This window comes from Chrysemys picta, chromosome 10, assembly GCF_011386835.1.
Source record: "Chrysemys picta bellii isolate R12L10 chromosome 10, ASM1138683v2, whole genome shotgun sequence".
Taxonomy (NCBI): Eukaryota; Metazoa; Chordata; order Testudines; family Emydidae; genus Chrysemys; species Chrysemys picta.
Genome location: NC_088800.1, coordinates 64,795,394 through 64,822,113, shown reverse-complemented (window position 1 = coordinate 64,822,113; position 26,720 = coordinate 64,795,394). Strand labels below are relative to the sequence as shown.

At 43.2% G+C, this 26,720-nt stretch overlaps 1 long non-coding RNA gene across 2 annotated transcripts in view; it reads right to left on the bottom strand.

Annotated features, from left to right (window-relative positions):
• The window catches only part of LOC135973808 (uncharacterized), a 142,524-nt gene that overhangs the window by 47,653 nt on the left and 68,151 nt on the right, over positions 1-26,720 (bottom strand). The window lies entirely within an intron of this gene.

Here is a 26,720-nt window from a genome sequence, read left to right as displayed (position 1 = left end):
TGTGAGATTTATGAGTTACTTAAAGCAGAACTGAGCCCCACAGCAGTTTGTGGCAACTGTCCATTAATGATACTACATGGGGTTAGGCAGTCTGAATATCCTGCCACATGCTCTTGCCAACGGAAATTCCATTTTAGCCATTTAATCTCTCTCCTTATACATGACTGTCGTGTATTTTTTAAAAAAGATTTTAATAGCAGTTTACACCAACTTTTCACCTTGCGTCGCCTCCTCATCTTTATTTTTCCTAGAGGTAGCTTTTATTGAAGATTGACCTGGTTTGCTTTTCTATCCTCACAAATAGTTCACTATCATGCACCGAATTTTTTAATTGGTTGACACAGATTAAGAGGATTATAGGGAAGGGAATACACCTGTTGCCCAGAATGTGTTTACCATTAAACGCAAAGGTGTAACCAATTTGTAAAAGATTCCTTTTACCCCCATCTTTTTATTCCTTCTGTCTTTTGTGTCTGATTATTAATACCAAGTTCTAAGGGACTTCAAATGGGCAACAGCCATGTTACTATATTACATCCAGAAGAGTGTGATCAGCCCTTTGTTCCAATTAATTTAACCAGACATGGCACTGGTTTGGTAGAAAAGCTTATAGTACAGTCTAGACCTGGTTTGCTTTTCTATCCTCACAAATAGTTCACTATCATGCACCGAATTTTTTAATCGGTTGACACAGATTAAGAGGATTATAGGGAAGGGAATACACCTGTTGCACAGAATGTGTTTACCATTAAACGCAAAGGTGTAACCAATTTGTTACTGAACATTGGTTATATTCTGTTGGCTACAGAGAGTGAGACACAAAAACTAACTATAGAAAAGCCTTTCTTCTTTTGTTTTACTCCAGTAAATATAAAATTCTACAGATTTTCATTAATATAACATGCACCACAGATTATATCAGATCTGCCACATTTTACTCATTGTGGATTAATTGAGAGAATTTTAAAGTATCTCACTCTTCTGATGAAGGATTTTACAGTGAGAAGTTTAAAATCTCACTCCATATTTTTGGATTGCTCTCATTTAAATGGTCACAGATTGAGGAAGCCCTATTATATCTTCCAGTAAAACAATGTCATTTACTGGCTAGACTGTTTTCAGAAGCTTTTAAATTATGAACTGCAAGACTGACCCAAATTTAGAAACTCACTTTCATCCAATTCTTTCAAACTTAACTTTGAAAGAAAGTTCAAAAATACACTTCTCCCACATCAAATACATATGTACAGTAAATATCTATGAGACCCTAGAATAGTCTGACTTTCCTTCCTCAACTCAAGAACACTTATGTTGTAGTCATGGCATATATGCTCAATCAAAAGAATAAGTATGTGCTTAACTTTAAGTATGAAAAATCCCACTGGGAAGTTCCTGGGGTTCGAAGTCAAGGCGATTACTCATGAGCTTATGCGTTAAGCAGATGTTTAACTGATTTGCTGGATCAGGGCTTTAGCATTATGGTGGTGGAGCAGCAGCAAGACCATAGTTAAGGTTGCATCATACACAGAGATGTGGAGTCCGGTGGAATATGAACGGGTATGTTCTCAATAGGTAAAAAGCATGACCATAAAAGTAATTTGTAGTCCCCAGTTCTGGTGATGACTAATTTTCATGCAACTATTTACTTCATTGTTTTCAATATAAAAGAATGGATGTCTTAGTTGTGTAAGTCTCCGTTTTTAAGATACCAAACTCCTTAGAACAACAGGTTCAAATCTCAGCAAAGTCCATTTAAAATGTACACTTCCATGCATACATTTATGCAGCACACTGTGCGCCTTTGATCTCCTTTTCCCACCCCAGAAATGGTTGCATTTCAATGATATATCATTTGTAAAATGGTTTAGAATCTTTGGGAAGAAAGATGCTATACAATATAAAATATAATATCTAAAATAACACATCTTAAAATATAACAAATATATAATAATATATAACAAATAGAAGCAAGATTAAAAACAGCAGGTTAGATTACAGCTTCATGAGACACCACTATTCAGGTCCTACAAATATCTTGCTAAGGGATTCCAGCAAAGAGGAAAATTAAAGCCTCATTTGTAATGTTTAAAATAGTTAAAGGTGTTTTAAAAAAATAATTTTACACATCTTAAGTAAAAAAAGACAAAATCATTTTCGATTTGATTTGCCATTTTTGTGTTGTCTCTGTGGAAGTTGAATAGAAAGGTGACAAAGTAATATTAATTTGGATTACTAGCTATATAACTTAATAGGCAATCCTGTAAACTGCAGCTATTAATACAATTCAGAGTTTCAAAAGCAATTAGTGGTTCTTTTCTTCTGTATCTGGTTTACACACTCCAAAGCCAGAGTTCATTTACCACATATGCTCAATGACTTTCCAGGTCCTGAACATTTTTCTTCCATTCATCTTAATACACAGACTTCAAATATTAAAAGCAGCAAAATCATGCAGCATTCACATATATTTTGACCTTTATTATTAAAGTGGAATCTTAAGCTCAAACTCAAATGTATAGCTAGTGCACTGTGTACAGTATCTGTTTTTTATCAAACATGAATCCCTATGAAATAGCGAAGGAAAGAACTTCAAACTGATAAAAAGTCTTGTGATACAGCATAATATAATCACTAAAATGTTGAAATGAAGTATTGCCTCTATTTTTATACCCTTTGCTATACTGGACTGTGCTCTAAACCAGACAAAATGTAAATCATGGGAACTTAACATGATTTACCTACCATACAAAAGACTCTTTTGTTCTTTTTACCTGTGATCCAGTTGCCTGCCAAAAATATAATATGCTAATTAAGTATCAGCTCTTGTAATGAAATAATCTATGATCTGGGGAGGAAAAAGGGAAATATATGATAAAAATTCAGCACCAGAGAACTTGAGAAAAGGAAAGAAACTGGTGGCAATTGCTTCTTTAACTCTCTTTAGACCGATCTTTTGCATGAGATTGACATACAAATCAAACTAGTATAACTCATCATAAATTGGTATAAACATAAATTGTCCTCTGAGACTAAATTTCATCCTTCCCGACCCTACTTGGTTAGACTTGTCCTCTCCCTTAGTCTCTTCCCTGCTTCAGGTCTGGCACTCCCACAGCTTCCCAAGTCTTCTCTCCTTCCCTCTCTGGGTTGAGACACTGTCCTGCAATCTTCTGCTCTCTGCAGCCTGCAGGAGCCTTCTAAGCTTCTGCAGCTTCTCTCTGACACAGCTTTCCCTCCTATTTCCTGCTGCTGTCTTCAGGGGTCGGCAAACTTTGGCTCCCGGGCCATCAGGATAAGCTGCTGGCGGGCCGAGATGGTTTGTTTACCTCAAGCATCCACAGGCATGGAAGTAAACCTAAGTAAACAAAGTGTCCCGGCCCGCCAGCGGCTTACCCTGATGGGCTGGGACAGCAACTGGTGGAGAAATTTTTTTGGAGGGGAGAGAAGCTGGGAGTGAGGGGAGTAACCCCTGTGACCACCCCCCACATGACCCCACCCCTAGCCCGAGACCCCCACACTCTCCCCATCCCATCCCTTCCCACCTTAGCTGGGGTGGGCCAGGGAGGATGTCTCTAGCCTGGCCAGAGCTGCTACGGCAGGCTGGGTGGCACGGCTACAGCCTGCTCCGGCAGGCCAGACCGGGTGGCACAGCCGCAGCATGCTCCGGCAGGCGGGGCTGAGCGGCGTGGCTGCAGCCTGCCAGCCCCGGAGCTGCAGCTGCTTCGAAGGCTGGGGGAAGAGCAGCATGGCCAGAAGCGGAGAGACTATAGCCCCGCCTCTTCCCTTCTGGCTTTGCTGCCTCTCCTTGCCCCCTCTCTTGGGGAGAGGGGCTGTGTCCCACCTCTCCCTCTCTATACCCGTTCATAAGCCGACCCTTGCCTCTGATGCTTCCCTTTTTACTAAAAAAATTCAGCTTATGAACGAGTATATACGGTACACTATAAATAGGCTCTAAACTGTCCTGAGGAATGACATACAAGTAATATTATTCTCAGCTCCCCATTCCTCCACCACAGTTGCTAATCTGACCCACTTACTCCCTCATAAGATACACACCCCAGTCTGGCTCTCAACTCTTTTTGTAACTCCCCCACCCTCTATAGTGCCTGAAAAGAACCTTTCCTCAAGTATTCCTTCATCCATCTTATACCTGCTGCTTGCCCATCACACCCTCAGCTACGTTCTGCTTTTCACCCATATAGAAATGCACTCTCAAGCTGACCCCCATCTGACAGGAAGTATGGAAACAGCAATTAGGCAGGTGACATAGAAACTGTCTGTACTGGGATCTTGTGGTGATTCTGACAGCAGGGAGAGGAGGTAGATCAGATGACAATGGTGGAAGGTTTTCAGCCAGTGGAATCTCTTCCTCCATCAGTATATTAACATTTTTCTATGGAGACTGACAGATATTGCAGCGTCATAGTACCTCTCATGGCCAGGACGTAGGTAGCCCGGTCTAATGGTTAGCGACCTGGTTCAGGAAAGCCACATTCAGGTAGGGTTACCATATTTCAACAATCAAAAAAGAGGACAGGAGGAGCCCCGCCCTAGCCCCGCCCCTGCCCTTCCACTTCCTCCCACTTCCTGCCCCCTCAGAACCCCCAACCCTCCCCCCCCACTCCTTGTCCCCTGACTGCCCCCTCCTGGGACCCCTGCCCCTAACTGCCCCCCAGGACTCCACCCCCTCCCTAAGCCTCCCTGCCTCTTGTCCCCTGACTGCCCCCTCCTGAGACCTTCCCCACATCCTAACTGGCCCCCTAGGACCCTACCCCCTACCTGTCCCCTGACTGCCCCAACCCTTATCCACACCCCCACCCCCTGACAGCCCCCCCCCAGAACTCCTGACCCATCTAAACCCCTCTGCTCCCTGTCCCCTGACTGCCCCCTCCTGGGACCCCTGCTCCTAACTGCCCTTCAGAACTCCACCCCCTACCTAAGCCTCCCTGTTCCTTATCCCCTAACTGCCCCTTCCTAAGACCCCTCTCCCTAACTGCCCCCCAGGACCCTACCTCCTACCTGTGCCCTGACTGCCCAAAACCTTATCCACCCCCTCCAGAAAGCCCCCCCCGAACTCCCGACCCCCCCCGCTCCTTGTCCCCTGACTGCCCCCTCCTGGGACCCCTGCTCCTAACTGCCCTCCAGAACCCCACCCCCTACCACAGCCCCCCCCCTGAACTCCTGACCCATCCAACCCTCCCCCTGCTCCCTGTCTCTTGACTATCCCCCACCTCCCCCCCCAGAACCTCCCTGCCGCTTCTCTGACCCCCGGCCCCCTTATTGTGCTGCAGAGCGGCGCGCTCCGCAGCAGGGGGAGGGGAGCAGGGTCGGAGCTCCAGACTGCCGGAGGCCGAGGCGAACGGCCAGCCAGCGATCTGCGAATGCAGGGAGGGAGGGGGAGGGAGAGAGAGGAGGGGACTGGTCTCAAGTTGCAGGGGAGAGGAGGGGGAAGTGAAGGAAGGGCTCTGGCTGCCGGAGCCCGTGCGAGTGGCACGATCCGGCCAGCTGCCCTGTAAGCCGCGCGCGCTCTGCATGTGGGGGGAAGTCCGGACATTGACAAATTCCCCCCGGACACTATTTTTAACTCAAAAAAGCCGGACATGTCCGGGGGAATCCGGACGAATGGTAACCCTACATTCAGGTTATCAGGCAGGAGCTAGTCAAACTAATCCAGGCAGGAGCAGGCACTATTTGGGTCACCAGGATTGAGGCTAAGATTAGGACCCTGGGAGTTAGGTAGGCCAGAGTCTCTAGTGTAGGTGAAGGGGGTCTGAGCAGGAGCCAGGTAGAGCCCAGTTGTGCAGACAACTTCCTGTGCCTCTCTTTGTATTTAAATAGGAAACCCTGACCAACCAGAGGTCTTGGTCTTCTTCCAGTCAGAGCCCAAGAGAGGCCTCCCTGATGTAGCTTCAGGGCCTTCTTTCTGATCAGACATAGACTTTTGTCTGACAGGCCTCAATCCTGATGAAGGGTTGGAAGGATTTTAGCTTGTTAGGGCCCCATAAGACTGATGGGTGACTCCTGGTAGATTTAAACACATGCTAAACCTATTTATTGTTTTTATTATGTTTTCTCTGAGATATTTTTACCTTAAGGATATACGTGCATGCTTAGAGAGAGCCGTATAGTAACTTGCTGGCAATACACTGTTCATAGCCCGCGGAGAGAAAGCAATGCAGAGCTGCGGGTCATTAAGCAGACTGGCTTGCTAGGCTTATCACAGTGTATGGCAGGGAGCTGTGTGACCTTAACACCTCCTGGTCAGAAGAGAGTGGGACAAGAGTCCCTGCCCTGAGACTGGTCACAGCTGAAGGCTGAGAACTGGAGAGGGGAATACAGCCCTGAAAGTGTCACAGAGCCCATGTACAAACCATAAAAGCAGCCGCTTTTATTATGGTTAATTGACAAATGAGAAACAAGATATTAAGATTTCTGTTTCTCTGGTTGACTGTTTCTCTGACTGCACTGTTGACTTCCAAGGCACCGTGTGTGTGTGGTTTTTTTTAAGTAACAGCTAACTTAATAAAGCCTTTCCTTTACAGGAACTCCTGTTATAAAGATGTTGGCATCTGTCTCCTCTTTATTTTGAGTACTCCCCACCCACTCAATAATACTCCATGCTAGGTCTGCAGAGATATTAACGTCCCTCTTTGGAATCGCCAGACTGGTGGTTGCTAATTCCTATACGTAAGGACTGAATAACTATTTCTAACAAAAACAAACAGACGTGAATTTAATCAGGATCTCCGTACACATCAGTAGGGGACCCAGCAGCAGCTTTATTACAGTATGAGGTCTGATTCCAAGCTGCCTACTATATCTTTGAGATCATAAGCAAATTCTACCCACACAAGGCAAATGCACTTAACACTGAGTACTAACTCAAGACTGAGAGGAGAGATTAAAAATTGGCCTGTGGACATATTACTTGCAGTATATGGTGACAAAAACAGTAGTATTTAATTTATATTTCTTTTGATTTTACAGCATCAGCGTACCATTGGCACCTAACTGAACTGAAGGTCACAATACCCAGTGTAAACTCTAACCAGACCTTAACCAAACAGCCAAATCCATCCCTTACACTTAGCTCATCACATGACCCCTCTCCTCTTCCAACTTCCCTGAAGAAAGTGTCATCTTTGCAGCATGCCAGGAAGCAACTTGGGCTCTGGCAAAACAAGGGGGAAAAAGACAAGTTAAGGATCCCACACAGGAACCCCACTGCCAGGTTCATGACTTAAAGAACCCCAGTGTTGTTAGAAGTGAAACCTATTTATATATGGAACAACAAGTGCATAGAGGAGATTTTAGAAGATATATCTTTAAAGCTTGGAAGAATGTGACTGGAGTGTAGGTGCACTGGATCTCATAGGTATGCAGCCCTCGCCTAACAAGAATTACTCAAATAAGAGACGGACTCAGACCACAACTTTGAAATGGAGGGATGAGCTATCCAGTGTGGAAGTATTTGGAGCCGAGGCTTTTGAGCATTTGCAAAATTTGGGTGTGAACCCAAGTTCAGATTTCAAATACCTTGAAATATGGAAGTGTTTGGATCTGTGGGTTTAGCCCTTGGCATACAGTATTTTAGCAGAGAGTTCTTCATAACTTTGAAAAAGATGAAATGACTAAGGGTAGGGGCAAGACCAGCTGCCAGAAGAGCTCAGTGAATTCATGCTCCAAACAGCAGAGCTACTATCATCAGTCAGTATGATAACTATGCAATTGTCTGGAAATAACCTGTAGGTTACAGGGCTCAGGCTGAGATGTTGAGAGAGATACCAGTAGTTGCAGGAGTAATGTGGGCCATTGTTAGTTCTAATTAGGCTGAAAATACAACACTACAGAAACTGACAATGGTATCTAATAGGAAACAGAACATGTACAAATCAAGTCCATCTATAGTTAATGATTGTAAAAATTATTCTCATAGTTAAGTATAAATTCACACTTCAGATAAAATGTTTAAAATGTTAAAAATTTAAGGCTCACCTGCTATAAAAAATGTCCTTTAAAAAAGCTACAGCAATAGTATGTATAGTAGAGTAATTTCCACAGTAAATCCAAAATACTACAGTTAAGATTATTATTGTAGGAATTGAGCTATTACTGCAGAATACTGTAGGTTTGTTTTCTGTTTTAAATATACTCTATATAAATGTAATATAGGAAAAATAGATTGAATGATATTTTTCAATTGATATTTGAAGGCTTTTGTTTAAGAATTTCTGTATGGGAGTAATTTGTTTCACTATACGTTGAGAAACTTTGTGTAGTTTAAAAATCAAACTGCTTTCTACTGAGCAGTAATTATTTCTTATCCAGATATTTAGAAAAGTGCTCCTAAATTTACAGATAAGTTCCCCTCCTCCCACCCAACTCCGTTTAGGTTAACCTGGGCCTCAAGGAAAAAAACAAACAAACATACATGATCAATCTTCATAGTGGCTGGCTGCAACTCAAACTCTCATGTGTTTTCCATGTGTCCTTGAAACCTACTGCACTTCCCTGTCCTAAATCACATCATGGTGCTTGGTGCTTTTAAAAAGCTGCCAAGTTGCATCATGTCTACACTGGTCTTCATCACAGAGATACATCAAACCCACCGTCACAACACATAGTGAAGATTTTCATTCCAGCAGACTGACCGCACATAGTTGTTTAGCCACTGTGCACTTGAATAAGTGGAGACAAAATTGTGTGCCTAGACAGATATGAAAAGCATTGTTCAGCGCATGATTGTGGGCAGTGCACAGTAAGCATATTGTTTGTTTACTTCCCACACCAGAGATTTTATCCACTAGACATACCAAACAGCTTAGTTACAAGGGTGACTAACACTGAACTGAACTATAAGAAAAAGCATGTTCAATTTATTTTTCATAGTTTTCAATTTCCCCCTTTGTCTCCCAGGCTGTTCCTATGCTTTACCTTGTCCTGAAGCGTCACTAATACACAACAGAATGCAGTCTCTTATACGTTCATGTTTTATTTCAGCCGAGTAGATACTTTTAGAAACATTATGTACATAACAATATACATACTACATGAGCTGCACCTTTATTTACACAATACCTTATCCAAAGGTTCCCAAATGTTTTACGAGGTTATCTGTGGACAGTCTAATATGACATTATTTAATACACTATATTTGCATAAAGTGCCTGAGAGTTTATGGCAGCTCCTTGATCAAACTCAAGTTTAGGGACAATATTCTGCTTATCAATATCCTCTGCAGTTTCAGCTTGATAGGATATTCCTCACTTCCCTGTCCTAAATCACATCATGGTGCTTTGTGCTTTTAAACAGCTGCCAAGTTGCACTGTGAATGTGGTTGCATTATAATGGTGATGAAAACCACTCCTATATATTTACATACAAAAAATTGCACAGTGAAATAGTTATATTTGCCACAATATAGGTTAAGCCATTTAGTAGATATCCTTTACTCCTCCACCCACGAGCACATGCATTACCATTGCTACAGCTACTGTACACTACAGCCCCATACCCTGTCATCTTAACTCTGCCATTTGTTCACACTTCCGCACACACGCCCTTACTAGACAACTAGTAAAACAGGAAAAACATTAAGAGGAAAAAGTCTAAAGACTATTTTTCAGTGTGTGCCCTTTTGAGCACCTTAAGCGGACAAATTTTAGCCAAATTATTTGTGGCCATGCAGTACCTTTGGAAGTCAGGCTACCTTTATTTAAGTGCCTATACAGGAATTGAGGTGTCTAATTGCAGGCACCCAAGTTGGAAAATGTTGGCATAAGAAGGTAGATAGTGGAATCATGAGCAAAAATCAGCATGCAGTGATAAAAAGCACATTGTCAAACAATCCAGGTTTTAATAGATAAATGCAAGGTACTGGATTATAGGAGATGTAATTGTGCAGGTATTTTTAATAGTTTGTTGAATGCTAACAAGAAATTGATCTTCCTTAAGAATGAGTATGGCTACATCTACACTACGGGGGGTGTGTGTCGATTTAAGATACGCAAATTCAGCTACGCGAATAGCGTAGCTGAATTCGACGTATCGCAGCCGACTTACCCCGCTGTAGGGACGGTGGCAAAATCGACCTCTGCGACTTCCCGTCGATGGCGCTTACTCCCACCTCCGCTGGTGGAGTAAGAGCATCGATTCGGGGATCGATTGTTGCGTCCCGTCGATCCCCGAGAGGTCGATTTCTACCCGCCGATTCTGGCGAGTAGTGTAGACCTAGCCTATGTTTCTTAGAAGCTTTATTGAGTGTTCTTCTTCTCCAGAGACGAGGAGAAAGTGCTGGTGGTCACAACTTCACTCCCAAACACATTTTCTTGAACTGACTGGTATAGAAGACTTTTTTTGTGCTCTTGGTGGTGTATCGTGTCTGCCAAGGGATTTATACCTGAAAATTTGTGAATACAAAAAAAAAAAACCCCAAACCAAGTACACACAAAACCCCCCCATAGGCTTACATACCAGTAAAAGTGTAATTTACTGAGTCTGATTCAGCACTGTTCCTGCAGATTTACACCGGTGTAACCTCACATAACACTGAAGTAAAAGTAATGAATCAGGCCTGTTTGCACCACAGTAAAAATCCCACCTTCAGCTAGAGCTGAGAGATTATAAAAGAGATACATGATGGTATATAGGGTTACCATATGTCCGTTTTTTCCCAGACATGTCCGGCTTTTCCCGGACATGTCTGGCTTTTCGGCAATCAAACCCCCATCCGGGGGGAATTGCCAAAAAGCCGAACATGTCCGAGAAAAATACCGGACGGGCACTTCCTCTCCCGCGGCTGCTCTGCTCCTCCCCTGACTCAGACTTCGACTCTGTTTAAGAGCCAAGCTGCCCGAGCCAGTGCTACCGGCTTCGGGCAGCCCCCTTGCCTCCGGACCCCAGCCGCCAGCCGGGCACTTCTCCTCCCCGGCTCCAGCTGCTCTGCTCCGGCGGCGCAGGGTCCGGAGGCAACGGGGCTGCCCGAAGCCCGTAGCGCTGGCTCAGGCAGCTTGGCTCTTAAACAGAGCCGAAGAGTCAGGGGAGGAGCAGAACAGCTGGAGCCTGGGAGGGGAAGTGCCCGGCCGGGGGCTCAGGGTCTGGAGGCATAGGGGCTGCCCGAAGCCCGAGCGCTACCGGCTTCATGGTTTGCCGGGCAGCCTCCAGACCCTGCGCCCCCGGCCGGGCACTTCCCCTCCCGGGCTCCAGCTGCTTTGCTCCTCCCCTGACTCTTCGGCTCTGTTTAAGAGCCAAGCTGCCCTAGCCAGCGCTACCGGCTTTGGGCAGCCCCCGTGCCTCCGGACCCCGAGCCGCTGGCCGGGCACTTCCCTTCCCGGGCTCCAGCTGCTCTGCTCCGGCGGCGCAGGGTCTGGAGGCAAGGGGGCTGCCCGAAGCCGGTAGCGCTGGCTCGGGCAGCTTGGCTCTTAAACAGAGCCGAAGAGTCAGGGGAGGAGCAGAGCAGCTGGAGCCCAGGAGGGGAAGTGCCCGGCCGGGGGTGCAGGGTCCGGAGGCAAGGCGGCTGCCCGAAGCCCGAGTGCTACCGGCTTCACGGGTTTGCCGGGCAGCCTCCAGACCCTGCGCCCCTGGCTGGGCGCTTCCACTCCCGGGCTCCAGCTGTTCTGGGGAAGCACTGGCCGGGGGCGCAGGGTCTGGAGGCTGCCCGGCAAACCGTGAAGCTGGGAGTGCTTGGGCAGCTCTTTTCGCGTGGCTGGGAGGGAGGAGGGGGAGTTAGGGCGGGGCTTTGGGGAATGGGCGGAGTTTGGGTGGAGAAGGGGTGGAGTTGGGGCGGGGCCGGGGGTGGGAAAGGGGTGGGGCCAGGGCCCCATGGAGTGTCCTCTTTTTTTATTTTTTAAATATGGTAACCCTAATGGTATATAGCAGATCCAGCTACTCAGTTATAATACAAGAACTATTGCCAGTAAAGAGAGACATCATTTCCTTAATGTGGGGTGTGCAGGCTAGTTGGAACTAGCTCACTTGGAGTCCATGGAAAGAACTTCTTGTAAGAGTGGGTGGGTTACAGTTATGAACAAGATAAGAAAGCACTATTTAAATCAATTAAGACTGATTCATTTCAAGTGAGATTCAGTCTCTGGAGCCTGTGAAAAGTCTAGTGGTCAGTCTGTGGAGGGGCTTCCTCCCAGATGGTTTTGAATGTGCAACAGATAAATGTTTATGAAAAGGATTGGCAGAGGTGGAAGGGGACACTTAAGTTTTAGCTAAATTCTTGTTGCCTCCATTGCAATGGAATTTATTTCCATCAGGAGTTGGCAAGTTTTTCCTTTACCACATGCTGATTATTATTTTGTACTTTTGCAATGAGGACTATATCTGGAGATCTGACTCTGGAGTTATGGTCACGTGTGCATTTGTACATTTGTGTTTAAAGCACTGAAGATTAAGAACTGCAGTTAAAAGTCCAGTTGAATTCGCAAACTGACAGATTTATTTTAGGCTTTATTGTGTTCAATTGCTAGCGCAGTTGCTTTTGGAGTGCTTTTCACTTCTGGCCTCCAACCTTGGACAATGTCACACTCCAAACAGAAAGATCTCCCTTTTGTTATTTCCAAGGCGTTTGGTATCCAAATCACTCTCCTTTTTATTTGTGCTTGACAACAGCAATACAAAGCTAGTGGCAATAAAATCAGGCAGAGGTACTGGAACAGCAATTACGTCAGCTGTCTCTAAGAGATTCCCTGGGGGGTTTAGGTACTGGAAAAACTACTGTTTAATAAATAAATGTCATTAACTTTGACTGGTTGTTGAACCAAAATTAAGGGTGGATCTGCCTTTATTTCAAATATGTGTCTCCTCGAACTGTGGTTTTAAAGAGTGTTACTTTAAAAGGGACATAAATGAAAAGTAATTGTCTTGTGCTAACTGACTAGAATAATAAAGTGTAAATATAGTCCTCCCCATCTCCCCAGTTGAAATGCTTTGTTAGGAATGTATTTCCAGAACTAAAAATAAACTCACCAACTTTTCTTTAGGGAAAATTCCTAAACTGAGAAAAAGAAATAGCTTTTCAGAGTTAGAATTCACTTTGTATGGGTGGGGGAGGGGGGTAGAGGAAGAGGGGACTGGAACATTTAGGGCTTATATCATCTTGGGTGTCAGAACTAGTAGATTCTGGAATGTTTCCACAGAAAAACAACTTTGGATTTTGCAGTCTCTAGTAATCAGAATAATATTTTATAGACTAAACTTAGCATTGGGGTAATGACTAATGATTAAAATGATCCAGAGCTAAGGACCATCTCCTTTGATGCATCTTACAATATTGAGTATGCTTCAGAGTCAGCCATATTCAACTATCTGAATAAGAAGTTCAGAGAGTTTCCATTCAGAAATGTCAGAGTTCAGAGAAGAGACTGCAGTGCCTCATGGGAGATGTAGTCTAGCAAAGGAGCTTGGCTCATAGGAGAGAATGGGAGGGAGGGACGACGCACTACAACTCCCAGGAGTCACAAAGGCATCTCAGGCAGATGCAGTTTAATGCACTACAACTCCCAGGAGTCACAAAGGCATCTCAGGCAGATGCAGTTTAATGTTAATGACTTGAAAATAAATACTTTGTCAATATTTTGTTTATATGTTTCTGACAGAAAATCAAAAGATTTGTGGGGAAAAAAATCAATTTTCCCATGCAAAGTTTTATTTTGTGGAAACTACATTTTCCATCAAAATCATTGACTGAAAATTCCCAGTTAGGGTGACCAGACAGCAAAAATGAAAAATCGGGACGGGGGTGGGGGGTAATAGGAGCCTATATAAGAAGAAGACCCAAAAATCGGGACTGTCCCTATAAAATCGGGACATCTGGTCACCCTATTCCCAGTCAGCTCTCCTGAACAAAATCAACCAAAATTATGTTGGGTTTTAAGTATTCCTGCATCTCTAACTAAAAACAAAATAGATTTCCTCTCACCCCTTATGTGTCTTTGGTGGAATTAGGGATAATTTCCAAATGTCAACAGTTTGACCCACTATTCTCACCCTAGAAGGGACAAATGAGCCTTGAAATACATAGCCACTGCACTCAGTGGTCAGCCTGAGACTTGGTTTTCATTCCATGGAAGCCTCCAGACAGACTGCTTTAAAACTGACTTTCCCCCTAATGATGTATTTTACAATGTGAGCAGCCTGTGAGTTGTGTTAACTATTGGTTCGGCATTCCCTGCACATACCTGTAGAACTTCACGGAGTTTACAGAGATTAAATACGCAATGCCACTAAAGGTGGAAAAGAGTTTAAGATGTATAAGCAATGGGGGGAGAGCACTTTCTAGAGGAGGTTTCTAAAGAGACAATTGAAGTGGTGTAGGATTCCAGAGAAGAAAATAAAAACAAGGAATGGAAACAACAACATACACTCACATCTCCAGCTTCTGGATCACATACCCTGCTTCTCTGTTCAAAAGCATCAGAAACATAAGCAGTTCACCTCAGAATATCCATTTACATTTTCCCTTTGAGTGTTTTACCACAAAAGAATAAAAGCCGTACAGTAAAATTGATAAGTGGCATCTCCAATGGTTTTGTGGTTCTTATTTGAAATTAAGCTATGTATAATGGTATGAATAGTCTCTTATTTCATCCTGAAGTTCTGCTGTCCTCCTCCACTTGGTCTATACTATTTTTCTGGATACGCCAGCCATCACCACTCCGAGAGGCTGGTTACATATTTTCTCTTCTAATGCTATCCCAGAAAGGTGTGCGCAATATGGTAGTCCACACCCATTTTCCTAGAGACAATTTTAGGCAGTCAAGTCCCCTCCCTCCCGCCCACGAGTTGGAATGTAACTTCTTAACTTGAGGCCTAATTCTCAGTCCTGTCAGGCAAGCTTGTAAAAGATACCTTTGGAACGTGCATTCCTGGTTTCTAGGTTTGTGCTACGATGTCATCACTTTGTGTTTCCCAGCACACGTGACCATAACTCCAGAGTCAGATCTCCAGATATAGTCCTCATTGCAAAATATACAGGAGTCACTTAACAGTAAGATGCCAGAAATCTATTTCCTTCAGTGACACTGAACTGCATTTTTACATTCTTAATCATCAAGATGCAAAGCTTTCCTTGCAGAATGCATGACACCAGACTCAGAGTCTGGCACAACCGTTTAATTATAATGACTTTATCCTATATTTCTCTCCTTAGCCTTATGGATTGCTTAGGCATTGGGATGTGAATACTAGAGCAGGACAAAAAACTGTTTTCCCATTCCATGAAATCTTTCAAGATTCTAAAAAGTCTTATTCCACATTTGGACAAAATGGAGATCTATCAAATGTTTTCCCTGACAAATGAGAGAGACCCATTCCAGACAAGAGTGGTGGTTAGCCATTACAGGATTCAGAGTGTAACCCACACCAGCGAGGGGTTGAGTCAGAGCCTGCCCTATAACCCTGGATTCCTCAAATGCTTTGCTACTGTAACTCCCTGCCTGGGATGTTCAAAGTCAGCAACAAACATACAGGTCACACCCTGAGGGTCTGTGTATAATTTCAGTGCTGGTCCAACAACTGCAACCCCAGCAGCCTGCCAGCAACATACTAGCCACGCTCCTGGGTCTCTACCAGCTTTGGTTACTGCTTGCAAGGTGACTCCAGCACCCTTCCAGTCCTGAATTTTCCCAAAACCAGATGCTTTGTAATATCCAGCCCCCTCCTGGACAGTCCAGAGAAGTAATAAGATTTGTTTATTCCCCTAAAGACCCACAAGCACATCACAGCCTAGTAACTTAACTGGGGTAAATACACCCTTCTATTTAAACACTGCATTGAGCTGGTTTATAGTAAAAATAAAACAAATGTATTAACAACAGAGCAGAGGTTAAGTGAAGCCAAGTAAAAGGAATAAAATTAGAAAGGGTTACAAGGAAATAAAAGTGAAAAGACATCTAAAAGTTTAAAACAATCTAGCAAGGTACAGCCTTTGTTGAAGATGTATTCAGTTCCCAGAGACTTCAATCCACCCTTGGTTGAAGGACCTATCTTTCTCAGCCCGATCCCTGCCATCCCCGGCTGAAGCGGGAGTCCGAGCCCTGCTGCCCAGAGCTGAAGCCAAAACCCTGCTAGGCAGGGCTGAAGCCAGAGCCCTACCACCAGTAACTTAGCTTCACAGGGCCCCTGGCAATTGCCCTGCTTGCTACCCCCTAACACCGGTTTTGTGTTCTTTTCCGTGATTCATTGTTTATTTCCCGCATCCTGTCCATGACTTTCAATAAAAATACCCAGGCCAGAATCATAGCATTAACCATTACTGATGGGCCTAGACTGAACCATCTCTAAACTTATTAGCTCTAGATGGGGCATTCTCCTCTATCAATAAGAACTTGGATCAAGATTTGACATACATCAGTGCCTTAGGAGCTAAAATATGTTCACTTTGAGTAGTGAGGTACCAGTGATTTTTATAGAATTTCTCACAAGATTACCCACTGGCAAGGGCTGAAATGACCTGACAAACTCTCATGCTTCATTATAAGAATACCATCCAGTTTCTGAACGCATAGCATACATCCAACATGAATCTGCTCAATGAAGCGTAGCTATTCATTGTGTGGGTCATCTTACAGCAAGAAGCTGAAACATGATTCCAAGTTCAAAAATTGAAGGTAACTTTACTATTGTATCCCTAATCAAGGCAGCATCTCTCTCTTACCTGTTGTCTTAGGACAAGTTTAAAATTGTACCATTCACAATTTCAGTGTTTTGAGATAACAAGCAAACTGTTAATAGAAACTCAGACTACTAAATTAAGACCAGACCAAACAAACAATCAAAAATCCCAAACTTACCTCATCACATTGGTCAGAACGCTCCTGCACAAAAACAGGATGCAAACCAGCTTTTTAAAAAACACCCTTATTTTTATGTTCTCCCCCTAAATGTAACAAAAATATATGGAGATTTCTCCCCCTTTTCCAAAGGTAGCTAAAAAAAAACACCAAAAAAACACACACAATTTGAAACGTCAACTGCTACTGAGAAGCACAGAATCCACAGTACTTGATCATGCACTCCAATGTTAACTTTCAAAACTGATTTGCAATTTTAATATATACATGCATTTTGTTAATGATTTGGGAATCTCAAAGAGTTTTATTGGTACAGATTTTTTTAAAGCAGTTAAATTCATCTCCAATAAACCTTTTCCAGAAGATTTTATGATACATACAAAAATATAAAGAAAAATTCAAAAATATGTATTCAATTCAAATTCCTTGACAGTGTTTTTACTAACACCTCACATTATTAAAGTTGAAAGATTTTAAAAATCTAATTTAGTTTTCACCATTTACGCTGTGCACAAATAGCATATTCTGGGATGCAATCCAGACCAGTGAGAGGTTGTGTCACCACCTGCCCTGCAACCTTGGGTGACTGACAATGCTTTGCTGTTGTTGCTGCCAACCTGGGATGCTCACAAGCAGCCAAACAGCATTCAGCTCACACCCTGTGGGTCTCCTGCAGTCCTGCTCCAGCAACTCTGACCCCAGCTGCCTGTCAGCAACACTCCAGTCACACTCTGGCTTTCACCAGCCTTGGTTACTACCTGCAGGGTGACCCCAGCACACTCCCAGTATTGAATTTCCCCCAAAATATGTGTTCTGCACTGTCCAGCCCTCTCCTGGGCAGTTCAGATAGAGGCTTGTTGCCCCATAAGAGGTCAATATCCAACAGTTTGCTCCTTTAACTGGAGTTACTAAACAGTTCAGTTTAAACTACCCTGGATTAGTTTTTGATTAAAAAATAAAACAAGTTTATTAAACTAAAAAGAGAGATTTTAAGTGAGTACAAGTACACCGCTACCCCGATATAATGCTGTCCTCAGGAGCCAAAAAATTGTACCGTGTTATAGGTGAAACTGCGTTATATTGAACTTGCTTTGATCTGCCGTAGTGTGCAGCCCCACCCCCCCGGAGCACTGCTTTACCGTGTTATATCCGAATTCGTGTTATATCGGGTCGCGTTATATTGGGGTAAAGGTGTATAAGGCATTAAAGTCAGAAATGGTTACAAGAGAAATAAAGATAGAATGCTTTCTAGTAGGCATATTTTGTACAAAGATTATTACAATCATGTATAGGGTGTGAATACGGGGGCATTCGGTCACAATCGTTTTTGCACTTTGCTCAGCATGGCTAAGCTGTTTCACTTTCTGCTTCTCATGTACTAGTAGTTTCTAGCCCTGCAGGGGAAGGTTAAAATTTTAGTTTTTTAATTAAAAGACAAAACAAAAACACAATTCCTATTCAATCTTATAAACCTCCCTTTCTGCTGTAAAATAATTTTGGCTCTAAACTGATAGACATTGCTCCTTGATTCTGGTAATGGAGAAAAAAAAATCAGATGTGGAAAAACTGGCATGGACATTGGGAATTGAGGTGATTTAAATGGTAACTCTGGTGGTCATTTTGGCCACATCATGAATGTACTCTGAGACTCAACCCCACTGATATACCTGGTAGAATACACACATGATAATAATGTGTTTAATCTGAGTGTGTTCTTGTGTGCTTTTAATTCATCTTGTTTAGCTACCCATTTCTTGTTGTTTATTTTATATTTTACCTATATTTATGCCATTTTAAGTTATTCTGTTACTATCTCCTACAAAGGAAAGATACCCCTATGGTTAAGACACTGGACTACATGATCTGCATTCTTTTAGTAGCTCTATCGTGGATTTACTGTGTGACCTTCAGCAAGTCAGTTGGACTTTTTGTGCCTCAATTTTCCCCTCTGTAAGTTAACACCTATCTCATGGATGCTGTGGAGCTAGATTCATTTATGCTAAATGTCTAATGTAAAATTTAACATTTAATTCATTAGATGGTAAATTATTTGGGGCAGCACCTAGCACAATAGGTCCTGGTCCTTGACTGAGGCTCTTAGGTACTGTGGTAATACAAATAAAATAATGATCCTCAGATGGCATTGTATTATATAATTCTGTGCATGTATCTCCTGTCTCTTTTCCTCTGCTTTCCCACTTCATGGCTGCCGCAAACAGCCCAGAATCATCAAGACAGTTTGCTGTTAGGACACTTGCCTTCAATATAAGAAATTAGGGTAGGCTGCCTTAACAAGCAGTGAATTGGGTTTCTAAATCCCTTTGCACAGATTACAAGACTAAGCATGTTTAGAGTTTAAAGTTTGAGGCTCCCCACACTTAAATGGGGGGCTAGATACTTGCTAAACAGAAGTGCAGCTATGATAGTGTTACACTGATTAGCCGATGTGGTATTAAAAGGATGCACTCTGCCTACACTAGCGTTGAAAAAAAAGATAATACCATTATAGCTGTACCTGAGGCATATACCTATTAAATACGGTTATACATTTTTCTAGTGTAGATAGGAAGAGTAGGGTTTTAAAGTTAAAGCTTTTCAAGGCTGTTGGGTTCTTGGGAACTACTATTTTGGACTTGCAGCCAAAAGTTCAAGTGGTTCCCGTTAAATGGATGACTAATGATGAAACTCCTCCTCACAGACTCAGCTACTAAATTGTATAACACCATCAGCAGAGCATTTCCCAGTTTTAAGTGCAAACACACTTAAAGTTCACCATTTAGCAACATCAGCCTGGGAAAATACAGCCTGTCTGGCACCGAAATTCTTAATTCAAAAACAACTCCAACATGGTAAGCCTCTGGAGATATTGACATTAACTAAAACCTTAGTAAAAAGAAAGTAGGATCTTCCAACTAAAGTCTAAGAAAAGCCAGAGGATTTTAAGGCCCAGTCACAGCTCAACTGAGACAGGATGAGACAAGTCAAGTGCTTGGGAGAGTAACGTATTATAATTGACACCTCTAAGGGAGATAGAGGACTCCCTGCCACCATTTAATACAATATCACAGCATTGTCACTGAAGGTGAAAAATAGACTGTCACTTGCTGCTTGAGAGCACTGTGGTAAACATGCTACCTATATTGGCCCCTTCCCCCTTTATAATGTCAGCCTGCAATTTATTTATTCTAAGGCCTGTTGTAAACATTTATCTCCATCACACAATGGGGGTTGGGGATACATGGAAGACCTAGCCATCTATCATTTCATATCATATATGCATTATGGCCAAATTCTGCCCTTGCATGTCCACAATGATGTCAAAGAGGACATCAAAGCAAAAATTTAAGAGGAAAATTTAGCATTAGAAGCTAAAAGTGTTAAAATATTCTCCAACATCCGCAGTTTGTGTGGAACTGTAGGCTTTTCCAAAATACACTTAACGTTCCCTACGTGCGGAACATCTAGTCCAAATGGCAACAAAGTCTCAAGAAACCGCACTCAAATCTAACAACTTACAGCCAACATCACTGTGGCAATGCAGTGACAAAGACTGCTGTCTACCAAAGCATGGAACGGGCACCATAACAATAAATCATGATTTCAGACTCTGCACAGGAGCAATCTTCTTTTGGGAGGCTGGCAAAGTTGCGTCTGCTGTTTTAGTACTTCTGGATCTCCTTGAGTGATTCAAAGCACATATTTCTTGTTTACTCTGTTTTCCAGCTGACATCCAGGAATCCTAGCTAGGGTAGTTGTGTAACTCTAGGTCTAAATGAAACATGTAAATGCAATTACTGTTTGATGTGGCTGCCTCTTGAGAATACAAGCAAAGCTATGGTGAATACAGGGTTTCAAGTGACCAAATTCCACTGAGTCAGTGAGTCCAGTTAGCCTTGGCCGGCTTTTATTATAGTGAGGTGTCTAGTGTCCATTGGTACTGGCTATTGCGGCATTAAAACAAACCAGCTCTGATGGTTACCATAACTTTGGGAAGATACCTCCTACTAGGATCCAGCTCTCTGGATCTCTGTCTACACTGTACATTTAAACTTAAGAAAAAATAGTTTTTTCATTTTCGTTTAACCATGGAAATAAGCCTGGGATGTGGTGCCAATATTTTAACAAAGAGCTCCCAAAACATTTCCCTCCTTAGCTGGTCATAAAAATCATGTACCATAAGAATATGTGTTTGCAAAGAGGAGGATAAGGAACTAGAAAATCTATTAATTTGTTTGCTCATTTAGACCACTGCTCTCATAACCAAGGAGGGAGGCAGCACCACTGAGCACTCCGGCTTATATTAAGGGCACTTCCTGTAAGTGTTATACTTTTGTTCCTAACAAAAGACACTCAAATACACCTCTACCCCGCTATAACGCGACCCGATAGAACACGGCTTCGCGTATAGCGCGGTAGCAGTGGGGCTTCAGTGGCGCTTTAAAGGGTCCGGGACTCTGGCTGCTGCGGGGAGCCCCGGACCCTTTAAATCACCGCTGGAGCCCTGCCACCGCTACCCCGATATAACAGGGTTTCAGCTATAATGCGGTAGGGATTTTTGGCTCCCCACGTTATAGCGGGGCAGAGGTGTATATTCATAGCATAATGTCTCTTAATTTGCAGAATTGGAAGAACTCCCATTCCTCCACAGGCCCCCAATGCACTTCTGTTTCAAGTTGAAGGTTCTGATCTTCTAGGCCAAATGCCCATCAACACTAATGAAACCGTCTTAAAAAAAATTCCCAGTGTTGCTAAAACTGATTTAGCTTCACGAGCTTTAGGAACGTTGACAGCCCTAGAGTAAAAAGAACAGGAGTACTTGTGGCACCTTAGAGACTAACAAATTTATTAGAGCATAAGCTTTCGTGGACTACAGCCCACATCTTCGGATACATACAGAAGTGGGCTGTAGTCCACGAAAGCTTATGCTCTAATAAATTTGTTAGTCTCTAAGGTGCCACAAGTACTCCTGTTCTTTTTGCGGATACAGACTAACACGGCTGCTACTCTGAGCCCTAGAGTAGGTGGCCCTCCAATGTTTTAATACAGTGGTGATATGAGGTAGGCTAAAAACGCTGGTGGAAACAAGCAGCCCATCTACACTACAGCTCCGAAAGCTGCCTATACTGGTGAAGCTCCAGTGTTAGCAACACAAACATTTTCCAAAAGTTTCCCTAGCGTAGACAGCGCTGAACAGTCAGAATCCAGTGATATCAGAAACTGCAAACCTCTCCGTGACTTCCTAAGTGAGCTGCTCTTCACGGGCAGGGTGCAGCTTATAAGCAGGAACTGTGGCACAGCTGGTGATAAATCATTTTTTTGTCACAGAGGTCTGGCTATAAAACGAACTCTGGAAGGAGCAGGTCACATTAGGGGCGTGCTGGTAGACTCTCCTCTCTGAAAAGGCTTTCCTGCCCTAACTAGATTGACAGAGGTGGTGGTGGGGAATGACAGGCATTATTTCAAGCACAGTCTCCTATACCAGAAAAGGGAGAAGAGGAGACTCCATGGAGTGCTCACCATGAAGTTGTAATTTACATGGGAAGCGCTTAGATACTATGGCAATGGATTCTTATAGAAAACTGTTAGACAAAGAGATATCGTGAATGGGGAGTGGCAAACTAATAGGGTGCATCCACACAGGGATAAAAAACCCAGGGCTGGCCTGGTTCAGCTGACTGGGGCTTGCAGGATTCCGGGGTGAAAAATTGCCAAAACCCCAGCAATTTTTAGCTTGGCAGCCTGTGCACATGAGCTCAAGTCAGCTGACCTGGGCCAGTTGCAGCCATGCCACGGGTCTTTTATCTCTGTGTAGAAGTACCCACAGGGGCCTTTTAAAAGTTTCATTGTTTGGTATGTTCCCAAGAATTGCTGGCATGAATGATTTAGCAATTTTCAGAGAGTAGGGGGGGACTCCATCAGCAGTAGTGGAGTCATCCCAACCTTCTCTGCAATTTGGTGGCAGAATTTTAAGAAGATGCTCCCTGGAGCACTCTTCAACCTATCGCTTCAATCCCGACAGATCTCACACAGCTTTTCCTGTGTTCCCTGCTCCAACTGCTCTACAGCATTTGTTTTGGACAAAATTACTTTAGCTCTTCCCACAATACACTAAAGGGTGGTGTATAATAAACAGCTATATCACTAACAAATGTGCTTACTGTCCCTTTCACCTGCAAGGTCTATGCTCTCTGCAGAAGTGGGCTGCCAATTTGTGTTTCACACAGATAGATGTAGAAAATACTAGGCTCTCCCATGACTCTTTACTCATTGGGGTTTTTTAAAAAATCTAAAACAAGTGTTATTCAGATTGGAGGTATCGGTTCACTCTGTAAAAAATAAAACATGCTCGTTTCCCCTCAGTTCTTATGCGGAGTATGTGCACTCTGCATGTCACAAGGTTATTGAGCACCCATGATGGACTAATGTCTGGGGAATTCAAGTTTTCTTGGTAAACAAAATGGTCCGTTCCCATAGGAGTTGATGGGTCAAATTCATATAAGCTGGTGTAACTCTGGTATAAGCAGCTTTAATTCTACTTCAGAGCTGTGCTTATGTCATGATGGAATTTAATTACTGCACAGAAGCAGTTGCTACCTAATTTGCCCTTAACAGATTCAGAGACAAGTGTTATCTTGAAAGTATCTTTAAGCATTTGCCATATTTGCCAATTAGACTCAGTCTGATATTGAGCTGGGACTCTAATGGCTTAAACCCCTATTGATTGAAGATTTCAACTCATGACAGATTTACAACATTCAATCAGTTTATCCCACAAATCCAATTAGTAGAGTTCCCTAAGTGGTGGCTGGACTCAATGGGTGAATTGTCTGCACGTCTCTGCATGCAAGACTCAAACACAGACCCTTGCACGTTATAGACAGCAGGTCTAACAGGGTGGGCCTAAAGGGAACTTTTCTCCTTGAGGGAACCCGCCGGAGTCATGTAAGCTATTCTCATCTCGAAGAGAGTCTTTGCATATCTTACATTTCATAAGCATCTCTAAACCACAGTGCAGCACAGAATTCTCTGTAAAGCCAAACCCAGTGGGCGTGCAGTTTTGCTTTCTTTGTCCTTCTGCCATTTCTAACTTTGGTTGACATTGTTTCCTTTGGGAATCTAGAAAAAACATGCAGTTCCCAGAGGCTCCAGTTGCAGAGGTGAACTTCCTGCTTGATAAAGAAGTATGGAGCCAGATTCAAGCGGTCTATGAAACTGGTGTAAATTCAGAGGAATTCCTCTGATTTTCTCTACTGCTACTCCTGTTTTACACCAGTTACTGGGAGCAGCATCTGCCTGTGTCTTTTTTTTTTTTAAATAGCAAAGTCCAAATCTTGTAGTAACTATTCATAACCAGTTAGAAGCCACCATCGCTCAGCAGGAAAGCACACAGTGATTTTGTTTTTTCTCAGGCTATTTTATTAATCTTAGCAGATTGTTGCAATTTGTAACTTTAAATGTTTTCTTTTTTTTTTTTGGCATAGCAGTTAAATTAAACTTCAAAGTCTTTGGAGGGTTTTCCTTGCTGGCATGGTCAAATTTCTTGTCTCAAACCTGGAACCGGTGTTTAAAGAGTGCCTAGTTGAAAGAGGTCACAGATCTGGCAAATAAAATTTCTAAACCCGGAGCTGGGTTGCGGAGGGGCATGCTTTCATCCCTGTCTGAGGAAAACCCCCTCAAATTGGCTTCTTTCCCTGCTTCCCCATCTCTGGCAGTGTAAGCACCCAGGGGCCCACCATAGAAAAAGCCCAGTGACTCCCCTTCGTCCTTCCCAGCCTCCTGTCAACAGTGGGATGGTCTTCTGTTCCTTTCCCTCCCTGCAATCCTGGGCCTCGGAAGAGGGGCCCCTGCTGCAGCCCACCCCTCGGCCTGGGAGAGGGGTATAGAAAACTCCAGGAGCTGCTGGAGGAGCAGAGGTAATGCTGCAGGGGCAGAACTGATGTGGGGCTGAAGGGGCAGAAGGACAGGGAGATGTGATGTCACTTTCATTTCTGCAGAAAAAGATAGATTGGCCCCCTCTCCCACACCCACCTTTTGGACAACTTTAAACACTTCTCCACACCCCCAAAAGTCTAGTTTTACTTAATACTGGAGGCCAGATTTTAAGAGCCAGAATGAGTAGTACTTTCTTTCATGAATAGTCCTATTGATTTCAATAGGTGATATTCAACTTAAGTAAGGTGTCAGAATCTGGTTCCCTTTTAGTATGCCCATCTGTATTTTAAAAGCCAATCGATAGAAGGGAAACCACTGGTGGTGTATGGATATTGAACATTTATTTTCAAATAAGCCATGCACAAAAGAAAAGCTAGGAGAGAAAACAAACCAAAACAAACAAACAAACAAAAAAACACACAAGGCACGTTAGGCCAGACTTCAAAAGAATCAGCCTCTAAAACTGTTCCAGAAACAATGACATATTACTTTTTAACTAATAAATACTGTCCTGCTATGTCTTCATTCAGGAGGTCAGACTAGGCAATCACAAGTTACCAAAGGTCATGGTGCTTTGTCCATCACCGACAATTTTAAAATCACATTTGGATGTTTTTCTAAAAGATCTGCTGTAGGAATTATTTGGGGATGTTCCATGTAGGGTGACCAGATGTCCTGATTTTATAGGGACAGTCTCGATATTTGGGGCTTTTTCTTGTATAGGTTCCTATTACCCCCCAGACTCTGTCCCGATTTTTCACACTTGCTGTCTGGGCACCCTAGTTCCATGGCCTGTGTTATGCAGGTGGTCAGACTAGATGATCACAATCGTCCCTTCTGGCCTTGGAATCTGTGAATACTTCCAACCAACTAGGATTTCACAATACTGTTATGGTGGGGGTCACCAGGTGGTGCTGTTGTAACCCACACACCTTCTGGGTGTGGTGTTCTGTCCCATCTACTGGTACCGAGACCACTTAAAGAGAGAGATAAAATGAGTCTGCTCTGCAGCCTTTGCTAACAGCCAGACAGCTTTTAGCTCAGGTGGTAGAGGCTCATGCACTAAGCTCCAAAGATCCCAGGCTCAATCCCCCCTAACAACAACCAGGGTCTGTCGGTATTATACTGTGTTACAGGTCTTATGTTCCTTTTCTTAGCACACAAGCACCGTGCAGTTTTTTTGAACAAAGGCCTGTGTTAACTTTGTGAATATGTTGTCTTAGAGCTGTGGCAAGCAGCAGGGAGCTCATTCTTTGCTTTAATCATTCCACCTCGAGACAATTCTTGGGCCTGAGTTGCTCCCTGAGAACTGGGGATTGGGGTTTTGACTGAGATTTCTGAAAGATGGCATTGAATGCACGTTGCTTAGAGCTGTCTTTGAACAGAGCTGGTCATAAAGTGGAAAAACAAACAAGAATATACCCAGAATCCACACCACTGATTTCCCCTCCAAATGGGAAACTGACCTGCAAGATTCTCCCCCCCCCACCCCCAACATCTGATACCCAGCTTACCCTTAATCAATGAAAAGGACAGAGATGCTTTCTAAGTTGTAATATTCTAAACAATGGGCCAGTTCAGAGACCTTCACTCAACCTTACTCAAGAAAGACACCTATTAACCGAGTAAGAGGCTCTTAATATTCCGCTTATTTGTATTCTACAGTTCTGTCAAACAATACCTATGTCTATATAGTTATTCACACTGCTTTTCAATAAAAGAACAACATGACAATATCTGGCAAAATAAACAGCTGCAGGGTTTGTAGGTGTTATTAAGGGCTACAAATTAATATCAAACTGTGCAATGTGTTTATACTTATAGCTAAATGCCTATTCTTTCACTTGTCTTTTCCAATCTAATTTTTTGCTGGACATCTCTGATCCACTGAAATCCTCTCTGAATTAGAGCCATATGAAACTGACCCAATGAGGCCCACCCATTGAGCTGTACAGACTTGACTTTCACTTATTCTTTCTTCCTTAGAGTAGC